General features: G+C 41.1%; 1 long non-coding RNA gene across 2 annotated transcripts in view; it reads right to left on the bottom strand.

Moving 5' to 3' along the window:
* Positions 1-4,164: 4,164 nt before the first annotated feature.
* LOC310706698 overlaps positions 4,165-19,342 on the bottom strand; it is a 139,856-nt gene continuing 124,678 nt past the window's right edge. For both annotated transcript variants that reach the window (XR_014526080.1, XR_014526081.1), the window contains exon 4: positions 4,165-4,593. This is a non-coding gene — a long non-coding RNA (uncharacterized lncRNA). The remainder of the gene's footprint in view (positions 4,594-19,342) is intronic.

The raw sequence follows: 19,342 nt of genomic DNA, 5'->3' as shown, positions 1-19,342 counted from the left end.
AGTTCTAGGGGACATCAACACAGAGCAACTGTCAGGCTTAACAGACCTGGTCATTTTTTTCCTTTTAATTTACAAACTCACATAGTTCTGTGTGCCCCCCCCCATAGAAATTACCATTTTGTTTATAGGTGGCCCTGTTTTGCTTCTAAACTGAATAACATGCAGTCACCTAAGTGCGCTATTAACATATGTATAGAGATGATAATGAGGGCAAAACATGTGGTGATCATGGAGCTGCCATTTTTCTTCTCTATGGATCTGCTATAATTGTTCAGAACAGCCTTAGCCATGGTTGTGAATATGCTGCCACTGCTCCCTCCCCGCTCAAATTACAGATATTTCTTGTGCCCCTGTCCATGAGTGTTAGGCTGTATGTTCACTCTAGTGTACAAAGCACAAATGGTCTTTAAAAACAAGCCATATAACATAGAAGTATTACTTCCCTAACTTGGGGTCCTAGCTAACAAAATAGCACATCTATTTTAGCTGATATCAACTACATTTTGCCCTACCACAAAAGGTTTTCAAAGAGAAATTGTTTAAATTCTTCAAATCAAACCACAGCAAGCCTTCCAGGTTTCATGTCTGGCACTACCAAGTGATACAGAACAGACATAATGGTTTGAGTAAGCTGAGACATTAATTTGTTTGGACATGAATGAACTATAATATTCCCAATGAGACAAGCTTGTTTCTGCAGCAGAGAAGAAAATTAAGATGAAACATTCAACAATATCCAATTGACCAAGGTCCTCTCCCCGCCCCAGCCTTTATTGCATTTTTGTTGTATGTGGATGCTACTTACTTGTTAGACTCTCTCTCCATCATCCTCATGTTTTTAAGAAGTGATGAGACCATTTCAGCCCACTTCCTCACTTTTAATTTAATTACATTGATGGAGCCTCACAGCGAGAACAACAATGAGCATCAATCACATTTACCTGGATCTGAGCTCTGTACTTGGGAGTTTTTCTTTATTCCCCTACAACCGACATTTCCTTTAATGATTTTGTATAATTAATCAAACCCCTCTTAGATATAAAATGACAGCCTAAAGATGTTGTGTGTAATGTATCATCATCTTCTTTATACTTTATTTGGCTAAAACAAATTAATGAGATATTGTGGAAAAAACTGGTGCATTTTGCAGCATTTAAGCCAGTGCTTTTACAAGCATTGCATTCATGATCGTGATCTTGTTAGGCTCTCTAGCGAAATGAAACAAAGCCTGGAAAGAGTTCAAGAAAAAGAATAAAGAATTGAGTTTCTTAAGAAGAAATAATAGGAGGAAGTCTTACTAATTCAGCAGTGCAACACAGACCTAACTCAAACATCATATGCTATGTAAATTACATACTAATATGATTTTGGAATGGGTTAGGCTGTGTATGCCCTGGATCCAGCACATATTCAATTCCTGGGATAGCCTGGCTAGCTTCCTGGTGAAGTCCTCTAAGTATGGACCATTAAGGTAACAAAGGAAGGGGCTCTGTAGCAGATGGGTCTAGGGTTCCCATATGTCCAGAATTACCCAGACATATCTGGAATATTGCAGCCGCAATCAGTGTCCGGGCAGAAATCGGCTAAATGACTGGGGAAATCCAGACATATGGCAGTCGACTTTCCTCAGAAAAAGCTCAAATTCTTTGCAATTTTGCAATTTGCAATTTCTTTGCAATTTCTTTGCAATTTTGCAACCCTAGGTGGACCCCTCAACTAGGTGGTAGTTAGAAAGACAAAGGCCAGAACTGAGAGTTGAGTTTTGTGTACCAGATGCTAGAAGGCTCCAGGCTGGGAGACAGAGCTATGCTTGATTTTTGTTAGAATCCCAAGGCTGTGGCCGCAACAGAAGCAAGACCCTCTTGGGGTGTTAATGCTGCCAACCCCTCCATCATAGGCTCAGGTTGTATATATGTGTAAATAGACCACATATCATAAAGACCCCATAGTCTCCACTGTGCCTCATTCCAAAAGAAAACACAAACCCTGCATAAACACCTGGAACTTCTGGAATCTCACACCACTAAGATATTGGAGTGGTGTGAAACAATACACACACACACACACACACACACACGTCTACACATGCAATTGTAGAGCATTAAAATGCCTCTCCTACCAGCATTCTGAAAGAGCACAGACCATTGTACTGCCTCAGCATTCTATCATTCTGCTGTGCACAAACCTTGGGGGTCAGAATATTTGTCTTTTGGCCAAACTAGATGAGATATCAATCCTGCAATTAATAATTATAGGATTGGTTTTTTACAGATAAATGGCACATCTCCCAGTGTGGATCCAGGATCACAGCAGGGGGACAAGCGTTAAAACACCCTCCCCCTTCCAAACATCAGATTTCTGATCCAGCCTGAGGATCCTGCACCTTTCAGCAATAAGCCTTTTTATTGCATCAGGCAGAACTTTGAGCTCTCCCTCAAATTACCAGTGTTAAAATTGAAGTAGTTGGAATATAGGGAAATAGGTCCATTTATATTGTCTCAAGCAGAGGGCCCCCCCAAAACCGACATCTCTCAAAATGACTCATCACTTGAACATTCAGGTTTGTATTGTTACCTAGATAAATGGCATGCCCATCTTGTGGTTATAAGTGAGTTTTAGAATGACAAGTGGATTTGGTTTCCTTTCCAAATAAGAATGATGTTCACAGACAGCAACTTCTTGTTTTATATTCTTCTGAAGTACAGAATTAAGAAAGGACAAAAGGGAGGTCATGTGAGCTGCATGTCTAATAGCCGATAAAAAGAGTCTGAAGAATATAAACACACTGAATGCACAAACAAGTTTCCTTATATAATAACATGTGAGCACAATGTGATTGAAGAGTTTCAAAAATTTGATTATATTCCTAATTGGAACTTCATGAAAACTGCCTTAAGGAGACCACAGAGCCGAGCCCTGAATGTCCAAGCAATTTTAGATTCAAATTAAGTTAAGAGATTGATTTCCATTTCAAAAGGCCATTCCTAACTGATAAAGTAAGCTGAAGCAGTACTATTTAAAATGTACCCTCAAACGGCAAAAACTAAGCATCTCTCACTCACTCACTCACTCACTCACTCACTCTCACACACAAACAAACATGCACCGTTGGTTATTTGGATTGTATGCCTAAAGAAACTAGAAAACATTCAGTTTGGTAAAGATGTTAGAAAAAAGAAGCAGACACTCATTGACAAATATGGTCAGATCAGCTCTTGGACTGAGCAGTGCGCAGTAGTGTGTAATAGATACCCATCATGAAATCAAATGGGGATGGAATAAAGATGTACAGGGCCAAAACACAGAGCGGGAGAGGCAAACCAAACCCCTGTGAGTCCTCTACAAGAGGTGGGCTCCTCTTTCCTTGGTTTTTGCCCCCAAAGCACTCTACCACCACCTCCACAATACAGTACAGTACAATACAATACAATACAATACAATACAATACAATACAATACAATACAATACAATACAATACAATACAATGATGCGCAATATAATGATGTGGGTTCACTCGATGAGATTATAGGGAGAGGAATGATGCAGGGCAGTGGACAAAGGGCAGAGGTAATATTTCCAAGCCCTTGGATTGACTAAAAAAATTACCTTTTTCTGATTTTCCAAGTTAATCCAAGGTGAGTTTCCACCATCTCTAGACAGAGGTTTTTTTGGTTGTGGCGCCTTGCTTACATAATTCCCTGCCTCTGCTCCTTAATGTGGTGCCCCTGTCCATCGTTTTCACATCCCAGCTGAAGAAGACATTTCTGTTGCACAGGTTTTTAATGGCCTTTTCATCTGATTTTCTCCTACTGCTTTAAATGTTTTTGTTGCTTTTTAAATATTGGATTGCTGGTTTTATAGATTGCTGGTTTTAAGTATGCCATGAACCACCTCAGAAGTTACAAAAGAGAGGTGGGCTATAAATATTCAAATAAAATTATTTCAAACTGTAGCATATTCATCTCCTGACAATCTGTGGGGGGGACGGACCCTGACATTGAAATCAATGAAACAGATAACGTATTACGACAGTGGAAGTTTGATGTGAAGATGTTAGCAGCCTGAAAACAAAGTTGTTCCTTTCCTTGCTTGCTTTTCCTTAAGAACTAATATGGACATTTCCCTGGGCCATTGTTAGCTTTGATGGACAAATATTGAAAGTGAGGGAACGGTAAGTCATGCAATTTCTTTTTTAGGCATAAAATATCAAATTAAAATGATACAAATCTGAAACTAGGTAATTTAATACCAATGGAGGCCTGGAACAAACTATAAATTGGTGTGATCAAACTTTACTGTCAGATTTTTGAAGCGATACTGCTTGCAGAATGCCTTACGATCAATTTAGGCAATTGTAGATGGGGAAAATAGGAGATGGGTGCCCAGGATGACTTTTGTTCCTATAGCCTGCTGCAGTGGAGCCAGGTCCATTATGGCAAGTGGGACACTGTCCCACCAACCTCAGTCTGCCCTCTCCCAGCCCCCACATGTCTGCCATCTTACTTACAAGCAGTCCGGGGGTGGTTGCACAACCGGTCGACTTCTTCCTCCGTAGTCTCAATGTTGTCTTTATAGAACTCAGCAGAGAGGAGGCTGGGGGCAAAAAACAAAACCAACCTGTCATTGACTTGGGGTCTGCCTGCTGTTTCGGCTCCCTGCAGTCTACCCCAACAGTCTTGATGGTCCCCAGCCACCACTAGTCTATTGTTGCTACAGTTTCCTCTGGATTTCTTTGCTCTTTCATGCTAGCATAGGTCACTTTTTAAAAAGGGACTTGCTACTTCTACCTAAAATAGAAACGGCCACAGAATTCTCAAGGCACTATTTTGGGAAGCCAAGTTGGTGTAGGTAGTTGCTCTATCCCATTTCAAGCCATATGGAGGGGTTTTTGTTTCCTTCAACACCACCATAAATGTGGCCATTTTGAAGTCCCAGGTTATGGCTTAAAACCACATGAAGCTGCGTCTGATCAGTGCTTGGATGGGAACCACATGCACACTTCTGTGGGCTCCATGACAGAAGAAGGATCGGGGGCGGGGGGAGTTAGAAAATAAAAATAAACAACAAATGCTTTTAAAAATGCAGGCATTTCACAATCGCTGTGTCTCTTGCTCCCCATCCCACATTTATTCTAAAATCTCTTCCTACTCCCAGTCAAGGAAACCTGAAAGGCTGCCCCTGCCTATAAGTAGTCTGGCGAACGTTTGCTGTGATTCACCAAGTAGATGCTGAGTTCATCTGGATACAACAGCAGACAACATGCATCACTTGAACAAAGACTGCTGGTGGCAAAACACCTCCTTTGTGTGACAGCTGGATGATCCTAATGGGAGCTACACACTAAACACCCTCTCACAGAGGCGATCCGAGGCAGAGAAAATGTAACAGGTTTAAATTTCAGATCTTTTTGAGATATGGCCATCAAGTCACATAAGCTTCCTTCACCTATATCAGTCCTGCCTGCAGCACATTTTTACAAAACTAGATGCTGAAAGAAATAGATGCCCATTGACATGACTCACCGTTTGGTTGCACCGTGATAGGAGATGGGTTGCAAAAATGGCTTTACCACCATTCAGTCCCCCTCCCCTTTGGTAAGTCTTTTATTTAAAAAACGCACACACTGATTGATAGGGGGAACTGCCTCTACACAAGCGTCCTTACCATCCCAGTGCTGGCAAGCTGAGTGGGCCTCACTCAGTAAGCAAGGCAGAGAGTTTTAAAGGCAGAGGATATCAGTATTATTACGCCAATATGGGACAATTTAGGAGTGAAGTTAACACAGAATGGCTATCTAAGTCCAATTATTAAGTTCAGGGCTATCTAAGGCTATCTAAGTCCAATTATTAAGTTCAATTATTAAGTTAGATTTCAGCTAGTACTGTGCTCAAACCTGTTCTCCAATTTCTTAAAAGTTTTCTTCCAATTCAAAAAGAAGCTTCCATTTTTCTGTCCAATTCTCAAGGCACTTAAAATATTTCTTTAGAACGTTAGTGGGGGCAAAGGTGAGATTACCTTCTTGCTGCAAGCTGGCTATGGGTGGGGTGCTTGTTTATCTTGCCATTAAACATTTATCCTACACTCTACAGCTTCCCCAACTGCCTGTGCTTCCTGATCACAAAAAAATTCATGGGTGAACTGACCTCATGACATCTTTCCCTAAGCTTCAATTGAATCATGGGAAGTCAGGGAGGCTGGTTGAACAAGAGATACTTGATTATAGAACTCTGTACAACATAACCCCTCTCCTTTGGCAACTTTCTCCTTCTGCTTCTATCCCTGCCTCCTCCTTGGCCCTAACTTCCTAAACTAGATATGGGAAGTGTGTCTAAAGGTATATTAACATTTATCCTTACACAAACCCCCAGAGAGATGATTTGTGGAATTAAAGCAAAGATGCTTGCAAACACCTTTTGGCCACCTTGAAAATGGGGTAAAGGCAACAGCAACCCTGCACTCTGTTGCAAGTACAACAGCAGAGAGATTATTTGACTTGGGAAACTCACTGGTGCCAAATAGAAGCTTCACCTACAGAGCATATACAGTAGCTGCTTGCAGATGGTAATTTTCATTGACACCAAAGCTCAAGGAAAAATTTTAACCCACAACAGCTGCTATTTTTTAAAAAAACAAAATGTAGATATGTGAAATATGGCCATGCATTTAACATAATGTGTAGTTTGGCTCTTAGGCACTAACCTACACCACAGTGGGTGCAGCATGCAAGCTCTCCACATTGACTTAAGTTTTACTCTTGGAAGCACTGAGTGCTGGGTATAATATAAAATGGCCTGGTGGGGGAAAACAAAAGCAAAATAGTCTGAGACTTGATTGCCAACAGAGAGAAGCAAATAGATACAGATTGGCATTCCAGGATGGAAATGGACACTTCCCCAATTCAGAGTGATATGCAGGCAGCAAGCAAGGCTGTGTGCTTTTTACATTGAATGATTGGTTCAATAAAGGTTAATGCCTTATGTATGACATATTTCATTTCTCTGTGACTCATAGCCGACTACGCAGGGAGGGTGGACCCTCTTTCTGTATGTCTCACATTATTGTTACTACAAAATCATAATCGATGTTAATAATCACCACGTCAGAAACACTTGGGTTTGTCATTTTCCTTACTTTTTAAACACACTTTATGAGAGGTCTGCTCTATTATTTCCAATTGAGTTGTGGCAGATTTTTCGGAAATGGAAATTCTTCAGGGAACCAAATTGTCTTCAAGAGAATATGTCATAGCAAGTCTGCCTGAGGCTGTATATGCACCTACACAGATTCGTTCAGCATCATGCCCCATTGATTGCCATGGTGCTTTCTTGAAAATATCTTTGTGCAGGATTGCAGCTTAAGTTAAGACCTCAAAGTATGTTCTCTACCAGTGAGTGATGGTCCATCTGGAAGTATACACTTTTAGACCATTTAGGGACGCAGTGTCAGAACTACAGATCTCTGGAATGGGGTTAACAGACCCCATCAGCATCTCACAGTTCTTCACCAGCTTAATGGGACTGAAATAGGCTCAGTTGGTAGAGCATGAGACTTTTAATCTCAAGGTCGTGGGTTCGAATCCCATGTTGGTTGAAATATTTCTGAATTGCAGGGAGTTGGACTAGATGATCCTCATGTTCTCTTCCAACTATGATTCTATTACTTACTATAAGGGAAGTGAGTACTAGTTCACAATCATCTCCCCCCCACACGCCTCCTCTCACACAAATGCCACTGGCACTCAAAGAATAACTGCTGTATGAAATGATAAATGGTTGGAGAGACCATATTCTTCACATACATATATTTCCCCTTTGCCTTCTGTTCCCATGTAAGCCTTATTTATGACCAGAAAACCAACCATAATTACATGAAGGGACAACTGAAGATAGAGTCTGAAGAAGCATACACCTAATAAACACAGAATGCCTAATACAAACTTTGCATGACATAAAGCACATAGGAAAAATCTGTCTTTCTTGACAGCTGAGCTAGGTTTATTGGCGACAACTAATACAAGGAATCCTATTTCCTTAAAGGTGGCAGGGCACTGTGTCACAGTACAAAGAGGCGCTGGAAAAAAGGAGCCACATGGCTTTGTTAGTCTGGGGGTCACGCAAAAGGAGAACTGCTAAAAGAACTAAAATATTGATCAACCTTGCAGCATATTCATTCATCTTTTCTGCTGATCAGCACAGCCACACACACACACACACACATTTGGGGTTTTCTGTTTATTTCCTTTACATCTCTCCGGGGCTCCCAGGTCAAATACACCAAGGTCACAGCGCAGAGCACTGATTCTTGCTGCACACACAGTTGGCTGAACAGTGAGCCCAAAGGAATGCCCTTATCAAAGGCAGAGTCAAAGGCAAGATGCTTTTCGGATTGAGACTCGCAGCCTTCCAAGCGGCTGGTGTACCATGTTAAATTGAAAACAGAGACCAGGGGGAAGCATAATGCCAGAGGTCACCCAAAGTGCCCAGTGCTAAGCATCCAGTTCACTTATGCCGTTCCAATACCAGTGCTCCATTCACAAATTGTGTCCTCCCTTAAAGAGGGTGAGACCTGGAAACCGATACCCTGTGTTGTGGGTGGGTAAGATTGGTCAGCCACAACACCTGATTGGTAGGTCCCTCAATGCTGGGTTTAATCTGGCCAATGTGGTGCAGCTAGACTGGTGACTGGGAGCGGCCACCGAGACCACATAACACTGGTCTTGAAAGACCTACATTGGCTCCCAGTATGTTTCCGAGCACAATTCAAAGTGTTGGTGCTGACCTTTAAAGCCCTAAATGGCCTCAGTCCATTATATCTGAAGTAGCGTCTACACCCCCATTGTTCTACCCCAACACTGAGGTCCCGCACCGAGGGTCTTCTGGCAGTTCCCTCACTTGGCAAGAAGCCAAGTTACAGGGAACCAGGCAGAGGGCCTTCTCGGTAGTGGCACCCACCCTGTGGAACACCCTCCCACCGGATGTCAAAGAGAACAACAGCTACCAGACTTTTAAAAGACATCTGAAGGCAGCCCTGTTTAGGGAAGCTTTTAATGTTTGATGCATTACTGTATTCTAATATTTTGTTGGAAGCTGCCCAGAGTGGCTGGGGAAGCCCAGCCAGATGGGCGGGGTATAAATAAATTATTATTATTATTATTATTATTATTATTATTATTATTATTATTATTATTATTATTAGACCTAGAGCTTCCTCTTTCGGTGTGTGCATTCAGAACACCTGCCCACCTCTCCCTACTTTTAGGGCTTTTGTGCTTGACCTTGCTATGCTGTTGTGTGTTGTCTGTCGTTGGGACAGGGGCACGGCAGGAATTTGCCCCACTTGGCTGATTGGCTGTTGCCATTTGGGTTTTGCCTGCCGCATAGCAAATCATCACAACTTGTAAAGTTGCAGATAGGCTCTGGTTCAGGTGATAGGGATGGGAGAACGCTCTCGCCATCCCTACGTGAAGGGTATTCCGTTAAAGGAATCCAGGGACTCGATGGTTTGGTCAACCCCTGAGAGGGGGTTGTGCCCGTGCCTGAGTCCAGGGGGACATTTGGGTGGCGGAGATAGCCTGTTCCCGGCTTTCCGCTTACCCAGGTGTTCACCCTTGGCTGACCTATGCTGGAACCCTGTGTCAGCGCTACCTGCATGGCAGGGAGCTAGTTGAACCAGAGCCTATGCAACCAGTCATTTTCTGTAATCAATAAAGTTGTGGCCTAAATTCTGCCAAAAACCAAAACTAAAATTTGAGTCAAGTGTGAATTTATTTAGGGAGGAAGTTTCTGGGTCTGAACACGCAATTATCTTTGCCAGCTGTTCCTTTCCTACACATACTGCTAATGTAGCAGCAGTTGCTTGAATTACATCCCTCCCACCCCTCCATTAAAGTTACTGGTTGCTCAGGGGAGTGGGAAAGGCCTGCCTCCCACAGTGATTGGAACAGCACACAGAATGGAAATAAACAATGTGCAAGCACCTGGCAGACCCCAATATACAGCTTTTTAGTATGTACATCTCATACCCTCCAACATTTCTCTGATGAAAATAGGGGTGCCAACAACAACAACATTTTTTACTATTTATACTCCGTCCATGTGACTGGGTTGCCCCAGCCATTCTGGGCAGCTTCCAACATTTATATAAACGTAAGAGAACTTTAAACATTAAAGAAAACCTTTCCTATAGATGGCTGCCTTCAGTTGGCTTGGGAGTCAGATAACTCCATACCCTCCAACATTTCTCTGAAGAAAATAGGGACATCCTAAGGGGAAAGTGGGGCATTCCAGGATCACATCAGAAACTAGAACAGCATCTGTAAATCCAGGACTGTCCCTGGAAAACAGGGACACTTGGAAGGTCTGACATGTTGATGGGAGAAGCTGTTCATGCCTGGTATAAAATAAGGCATTACTATCACAAAGATACTCATTTATTTGTTTCTCAAGATGACATACATAGCGGCCATCGGTGTACATGGTAAATCTGATCTCCTAAGGTCCAGCACATGGCCAGTTATAATGCAGTCTCAGGGACTGTGAGTTTGAATGGAGGAATAGCAGAAGGCTAGCTTCCTTGTGGCAGAATTTCTGCTTAAAATTATCCCTCCAAGAATATTTTCCCTCCCATGGAGAAAAAATATGGGTTTCCATATCTTTAGCCTGTAGAGAGAAAAACAACTTGGGTGTGGCACTTTGAGTGGGAAGCAACTCAAGAGAATGAACACACACACTTTCAGCTCTAACTCTACCACATGCCGAAGCTGCTTATGGCTTCTTCCTTTTAAACTATCAGGAGAAAGAAGATGCACACAATTGCATGTCACATTAAGCTTGGCCATATCAAAGTAACTGCACAAAGTGATATAATTGCCCAGAAACGCTCTCCTTAAGTGCTTGCAAAGAGCCGCAAAAGTAGGTCCATGTTCTTTCAGCCAGTTTAATGTAAAATTAATTCAAGGCTAGAAAAACCAGCCATTTCCTTTTTTTTTTTTAAGGTCACATTATTTAAAGTTCTGTGAGCTACTTACTCGTGTGTCACTCCAAATCTGCAATTGCTCTAACAGGATTTTCCATAGTTTAAGTAGGTCACAGGTGTCAACTGACTATGTGACTGTGTAAGAAGCCTACATAATTCATCAAATGTGATCTCTAAAACTTCTCTTCCTCGCTTCATAACCAGTGGCACCAACAGAAGATGATGCATTTTTATCAAATCAGTGAAACAGACAATTATTCCAGGCTATTGGCACGAGAAGACTGGAAGCACATAGCAGCCGACAGACAAATGGTAGTATTAGGGTTTTGCCCTAAAATGGCACCAAAGTGAGTTACTTCACACACTACAGTGGAACTGAATTGATTCACATAACCCATCAGTGAGACGGAGTCCATAGCCCACAAATTCACTGGGCTGAAGGCAATACAAAGCTCTTTGTAAAAACCAAGCTGATTGTTCATTCAGTGGCAGAAAAACAACAATGCAGTTTGAACTACCCCACAGAGAAGAGATCTCTTTGGGGGAAAGTTGGGATATAATTGTATTAATAAAAACAAACAAACAGGATTAAGCAAATTAAGGGTTTATCCACACCTCTGTTTGCCTCGCCACTTTCTCCTGAGGAAATCCAATTTTTAGCACCGAATCAGAACAAATGGCAATTGAGTTGCTGGTTGCTCTGATTCAGCACTAAAGAGCAGGTTCTTCAGGGGGAAGTGTCAGGGCCAAGTCAAAACCACTCAGACCCATGCCTAAAAGGACAGGACAAGTGGAAGTGTGAACTGAGGGCAGCCATTTTCTTCTGCCAACAATGTGACTTTCCACAGAGGAAAGTCTGTAGGTCAGCATGGTGCTGGAGAGCCCCAGGACTACCACCACTGCTTGTTTTGAGATATTCCTAGATATTTGTTGGAAATGTAATGAAACTGAAGGTACATTCTTTCACCTTTGGTGGACGTGCCCAAAGATTAAGGCATTCTGGGAGATGATCTATAATGAAATGAAAAAGGTATTTAAATATACCTTCCTGAAGAAACCAGAGGCCTTTCTCCTGGGCATGGTCGGCCAATTGGTGCCAAAGAAGGATAGAACTTTCTTTATGTATGCTACAATGGCAGCAAGAATACTCATCGCAAAGTATTGGAAGACACAAGATCTACCCACCGTGGAAGAATGGCAGATGAAGGTGATTGACTACATGGAATTGGCAGAAATGACTGGCAGAATCCAAGACCATGGAGAAGAGTCGGTGGAAGAAGATTGGAAAAAATTTAAAGTATATTTACAGAAACATTGTAAAATTAATGAGTGTTAGAAGGATGCTGGAATGAAGCTATATGGTTTTAGTAGAAATGTAACAAAGAATTAAGTAAAAGCTGATTGATAATGGGCCAAAACGAAAAAACTTAAGGTTAGACCGTTAAGATAAATTATAGAACAAAAATTGAGAAAGATGGAAAGAATTTGCTGAAATAGTGAATTGAACTAGAATACAAAAAAAGGGAGGTGTGAGGAGGTCGATGAAACAAGTAAAGGAAAGGTAAAGATATGGAATATTGGATGTGTGTTTTAGTCTTTTTGTTTCTTTTTACTGTATTGTTGTATCGCTTTTCTATGTTTTTCTTTTTATGTACTGTAAGGTATGTTCTGGAAAAAAAATTTCTTTCTATTGTTGTCTTCTTTTCTTTTTTCTGTAATCTTTAAACTTCTAATAAATATCATTTTTTTAAAAAAGAGAGAGATTCCTAGATATTATGAATGTAAATTCTCTGTGCCCCAAAGCTTAAAGAATTCACCAGCCCACCCTGAAAGGTGTTGAAAGTAGCTCCTGACTGTTGCAGCCACAAAATGGTGCTGCGACGGTTCGGCGACACTTTCAGCTCAGCTTGTCACAAGGAAAAATGCAAGGAGACAAGAAACTGCAAGGAGGTTTATAAGGAGATTAGTGTTTGATGAGCAGAGGGATCAAGGAAGAGAGGAGAGAGAAAGCAACAAAAATAGATAAGAGACAAGATCGTGGAAAGACTGAAAAGTTAAGACAAATTGATTAAAATAAAAATAGGTTGATAAAAAATAAAGGCGGAAACTAGTGAAAGGAAACATAGAGGAACATGATATAAGCATGAATACACACACACACAGACACACACACACACACTGCAATCCTATAGACGTCTACTCAGAAATAAGTTCCACTGAGATCCATTGGGGCTTATTCCTAGGGAAGGAGGTGTAGGATTGCAGACTAAATGATCAGAGGAAAACAGAGATAATAGACTTAAGCTGAGAGATAAGAAGACTGATGCACAAAATGTTACGTAAGTCAATATGATAGAATGAAGGTATGAATAAGAATCTACTAAGAGTCAGTAGATAAAAAGGACAGATTTTGGGAACGTATGTGATAGAAGGACTTTGCAGACCTTAGCTAATAACATGATAGCAGACCTCAGAGCAATAACATGAGCTGAAAGCCAAAGAGAAGGATCAAGGATAGTGTCCACATTCATAATTTGTTGAAAAGGCTGGAGGGTGATGTTGACAGCTGAAAGGAAAGATTTAGAGGATGCATAATAAATTCTGTCATCTGCATATTAAGTTGGAGTTTATGTTTGGATACCCAGTCACATATAGCCCACAGAACAATTGGAAATATGAGTAAGAACAGGGGGAGACAGCATAACACTGATACTTCAAATCAAAAGAAGAAACAGATTGTCAAAATGAAGAATACATAAAGTGAAGAGAATGGGGCTAAGAGCCAAGGACCAAGGGACTTTCGTTTACTGGTTGAATTCAATAGGACCTACTTGGAGGGGGGTAGGAAATCAAGGAGAAATAAAGAAATGCCTAAAATTGTGAGGGAAAGGTGTGCCTGGAAACTTACAACAATTCATATTCTATGCACCCCTCTCAGCTACAGGAGTTACTCCAGAATTCAAATGCTCTGAAGCAAAAAAATAACAAGCAAACATGCCATAATTCTTAGCTCACCATTCAATTCCTGCTAAATTAATGCAAACATTCTACAGGTTTACAATACAGCCACATTACCATTTAACAAAGAAACTTCTGCTAAACATCCACTGAGACTCCTTAAGCACTCAGGGTCCAGCCTGAGGTGAACTCTCGAGCTCCAAAGAAAACAATTGCAGACCTCCACCCTCAAACTCCTGCGATGTGCTGGATGGGTGGGGCTTAGCTGCGTGCCCTCACCCTCCCTGACATGACCCTAGACGTGTGAAGGATCTGAATTCCTAACCAAGGCTTGAAGGGGGCATAAATTCACCCTTTGGAACTGTGAACAATAATGCGGAAAATGAGAGAAAAAGCAGAACATAATATAGAGAATTTACAGTCTAAGAAGCATCATTACCAAGAAGTGAAATGTTGCCAGGAGGGAGGGGAGAAAGTGGACCTTGTGGTGTGTGAATGTGTAAAATCCACAAACATCTGGTGTCAGGCCTGTATGGTATACTGTCATCCCAGACTTTAAAATAAAGCTCATTTTTCTCCGTGACTACAAAGTACTTTGCTTGACATTTCTCGCTATTAATGACTTCAAGTAAGACAGATTTCTGTATTTAAACAGTGGATCATCCAGGCTCTCAAATGTCCTGAAAAATCAAATGTCATTATTGATTTTCCTAAGTAGTAATAATTCACCGGCAGCAGCAGCAGAGGTGCTTTTTAAAACTCATTGGGTAATAGCATTTTATCTTTCTGGAACATTTTGTAAGGCAAAAATTAATGCACCTATCTCCTGTTATATTTTTACTCTCTTGCACAACACAAGAATGAATGGTTTTGTTCCAAAAGGATTAGCTTAGAACTGTAATTTAGCCAAACATCTAACTCCCCCTCGTTTCTTGAACAGTGGAAAATTGGCTAAAGCAAGCAAGTGTAGGTGGAAGTCTTTGAGGCAGCAGGGAGGAAGAAATGCTCCTAATTTGGAATGTATAATCTGTGCTCATATGGAGGGTGTAGATACCGTAACTCACAATGTTGTGCTATTGCATTTTGCACCATCATTTTATTTCTCTGATACATTGATAAACAAAGAACATGACATATGATAGACTTCAGCCAAGTAGAACAGGGGGATGCAAGGGAAGCAAAACTGGGTCTCTCATACAGGACCACTCTTCCTTGCCTATCACTTGGTGATCTCTGAAACTCTCTCTTCAGGATACCTTAAGTACAAGCCACTCCTACACTACCATCTCTTAGATTAGGGTTTCCCAAACTTGGACTACAACTCTGATCATCCCTAGCTAGCAGGACCAGTGATCAGGGGTGATGGGAATTGTAGTCCCAAAACAGCTGGAAACCCAAGTTTGGGAAACTCTGTCTTAGATGGAATCTTAGAGCCCTGGCACACATTTCTGGAGAAAAACAGAAGTGTGTTTTACACCATATTTTGGCTGCCAATATCTGCATGTGAAAGAGACTGCTCCTTTAAGAATCTTATGGTGGCAGATGTTAGGCAACTGCATCCTAAAGATGTAATTCTCAAGCCAGCCACTCCAAAGCTGTCCTGGGAAAGTCTGGGTGACTTGGTAATCAACAGCTCTGTCATCATTCAGTTTAGCTCTAGCTAAATGTCTGTAAGCTTATCATATAGCTAAAATGCCAGAGTTAAGCAATCGGGGAAGGAACAGCAAACACCAGCCTGGGAAGAGGGCCGGAGGACAGTTATTGTGATTGATGGTTCAAACCTGTAATCTGAGGAATAGTTTTACCTAAAAAGCAAATGCATTTTAGTTCTTCCACTTCTCTCCCCCCCAAAAAATCAACTTTAAAGGTCTAGGATGTAATTAACTACAATTTGGAAGCCTTCTTACACAGAAGCACCTTTCTTGTGTCTGCAATTTTGAGACCAATTGCCCAGAAAACACAAGGGGGAGATTGTTTCCTGTCTTACCCACCACACAACTATAAAGACTGTGCTTGTGGGGAAACAGCTGTTGCCATTCTGGAATTTAGAAGGATTCCACCCATTGGAAGGTATGACTTTGCCTACAAATGTCATTCGATTTTGTACACACATACACATTTTAGACAGCTTCATTGGGTGGGGTCTATCTTTAATGACACCTAGCACTAAAGCCCTTGGAACTATTTATCTGAAATCTGGAAGATTTCTTACGCAGCGGCACCTCTCTTAAGTCTGCAATTTTCAGACCAAAATTCTCACAAAACATTTAGGGAGAGTACATAGTTCTCATTCACCCTCCAAAAGTGCAAAATAAAACCACAGCAGCTATCCTTCAAAATTTGGCATGATCCATTCCTTCAGAGTTAGCAAACCTTCTCTACAAATTTGATCTAATTCTGACCCACAATAGTTTTGTTTTGTTTTTTTTAAACTAGAACTTGCATGTTATGGATCCCAGGATCCTCAGAAGAAACAGACATTCCATGAGCCCAGCCAGAGCCACCACTTCTACCACATTCCGAAAAAGCTAATTCTTCTTCTTTCTCTCGCCTGGGGAAGGAGAAGGCAGCAGTGGCTTGCATTCAACGTGCATAGGGGAAATCAGGTATGTGCACCTGGGTATTCAAAGGAGGCTGTGCCTGCCTCACCGTTTCCAAATCATTCAAGCTATGGTGTAAATGAGCATCTCTGCTTGTCAGCCCAGAAAGAGCTTTCCTCAGAGTTTCGAAAGTCATTTGCTTTAGCATATGATGGAGGATGGGGCTGCTGTTAAATAAATATTTTGTGATAAAGTACACGTTAAACTCCTATTTTCATTTTGGGGTTGTTGTTCTTTTTTAAAAAGAATAATAACAATTAATGCAGAAATGAGGTGAAACACATCTGCGACTGAAATGGAAATACGCTTATCCATTCCTAGTGTTCTCTTCCTTTGTTTCTGAAAAGCACGTTGACAACACTGAACATTAGTAAATTGTTATATATGTAAGGTGATGTTGTTATATGATGTGGCTAGCTACACAAGTTGTGGCTATGCATATGGAACTAACCACACAGTTGCCTGGATCTAAGGCATTACTAATCCATTTATCAAACCCCAAGGACTAATTTCAGAGTTGATTGTAAAACTCATGACACAACGCTCTTTGTGCAATTCAGTTCTTCCATTTGTCCTGGGAAAATGAAAAGCTTCGAATGGAGAAAGCTTTTAAAGAAACATTTTTCCTTTTCTGAGTTTGCCTCCAGACACTACAGTGAATCAACTACAATGCTATATTATTATCAAAGTCCCATTACAGAAAATGAAAAACTGGGTGTTATTTCTACTGCTGTCTGTATCATTATTTCTTTTGTAGCATTTCTGATGTGCCTCGATTAACTAAGCATTGCTAGAAGAATAAAGCAAGGGAAGAAGCAAAGCCGGTGACACCAAACTTTGTTTTCTGGCCCTGGTTCTTCTCTGGATGTATTGCTCCACTGGCGTCACTTTCTAAACTTGTTTCTAGTTACAGAATTTTTAAGGACTCAAACATTTCTTCCCCCAGAATTCATTTGTGTACTATTCTCTGAGGATTTCTCTTCACTATAGCTTCCGTTCAAATTTGTGCTGCTTTAGTTCATACAACTTGCATTGGTTTGATGTATAAATATGCACTCATCGCTCTCTGTCTCCCTGCTTGCTGTAGCATCCTTCCTGTTCTGAAATTTCCCACAGATGAGAGTAGCCAAGCTCTCATGAGCTTGGAGCCCTAAAACCTCCTTATTCCTCCAGACAGATATTGGCGAGTCTCCGGCTCCTGGTATAGGAGGGATGAACCTCTTCTCACCAATTAGCTCTCCCTCTGGTTACTGTGCAAATTTCTTTCTCCCGTCCCTTTTACCTCTATACTTATTCCTGTAAGGCATTTACTTTCCTGGTTTACAACTGGGTTGTAACCCAGAAATACAGATGGGCAATTCTGTCAATATCAATTTCTCATTTTCCCATCTTTAGCTTTTAAACATTTCCACACCAATTTGTGATTTACCGTACTTTTTTAAAGTCCTCCTAACAATTCAGCAGTGAATTTCTCCTAATATGCACATGTTTGTACAGTGGTACCTCGGGTTAAGTACTTAATTCATTCCAGAGGTCAGTTTTTAACCTGAAAGTGTTCTTAACCTGAAGCAACACTTTAGCTAATGGGGCCTCCTGCTGCCGCTACGCCGCCACCGTGCGATTTCTGTTCTCATCCTGAAGCAAAGTACTTAACCCTAGTATTTCTGGGTTAGCGGAGTCTGTAACCTGAAGTGTCTGTAACCTGAAGCATCTGTAACCCGAGCTACCACTGTATGCAATTTCCCCTAATATATAATTTTTGCAAAGCAATTCCCCGTAATAAAATGCATTTTCATATGTTGTTTTCACAAATATGTGACATTTTTATGCCCTCCCTATTTTAACATTTTCTACAAACAAATACTTAAAATTTACTACAGAAATTTTAGAGAGCAACAGAAAATGATTTGTTTTTCTTTTTAAAGATACATGTGCTATTATTTGGAGGGTGTGAAATGGACACAGGCCAGGAGATGGGTCAAAATCGAGAGAAGGAATATTGACAGGCTTGGTCAATTTGTTTTTATGTATCACCAATCAGGGACTCAAAAGGGATGCAGATTTTTCCTACCTGACCAAGGAGATAGCAAACACACACATTCTCTGTGGCTGTGAAATCTATTCAAGCATAATCACTGCAGCAGGGAGGTGGGATACAGGAGTTTCCGCTTGCTATGACAGGGAAGGAGTTAACTAACTGAAGCAACAGCAGAAAGAGTTGCCTCTTGTCAAGGGGGCATGTTTTTATGCCTTTTCAGGTGGAGAGATAGAGTTATATTTCCCCCTGGCTAGGGGAGTTGCAGACACCCAATTCACCAGCACTATTATTATCATCATAACTTCAAAACCAATATACACTATAGGCAAACATAAGCAAACACTTCAAAACAAATATCCACCATAAGTTTCTTTGTTGGAAATAAATATTGAACAGCAACTTCTGTCAGAGGCAATGCAGCGGCACCTTTAACCAATGGAGAAGACACTGATTCCACTCTCAGCAGGCCCAGAGCTGCTTTGGAAAGAGAAGATACATCTGAGAAGTTAGCAAGAAATTCAGCTGACTTCAGCTATAACCATACCAACAGACTTAGGTGAGACTAAACCTGCACAGCCTCGTCTTTCATCAAATGCAGGGCCATCTATAATGGCTGGCCATATTCAGATGATCCTGTTTTCCTGGTTTAAATCATGGAGTGGCAGGACATCTTGCACTGTTTGTAGAAAATCTCCTGTTGCAAATTCTGATACATCACTTGTAAGCACAGGATACACTGATAAAAACAGGTTACAATTTTGTATTTAAAAGA

This window comes from Podarcis liolepis (genome assembly GCF_965112155.1).
Source record: "Podarcis liolepis genome assembly, chromosome: 5".
Lineage (NCBI taxonomy): Eukaryota > Metazoa > Chordata > Lepidosauria > Squamata > Lacertidae > Podarcis > Podarcis liolepis.
The sequence above is the reverse complement of the archived record's forward strand: the minus strand, read 5'-3'. Positions and strand labels throughout refer to the sequence as shown.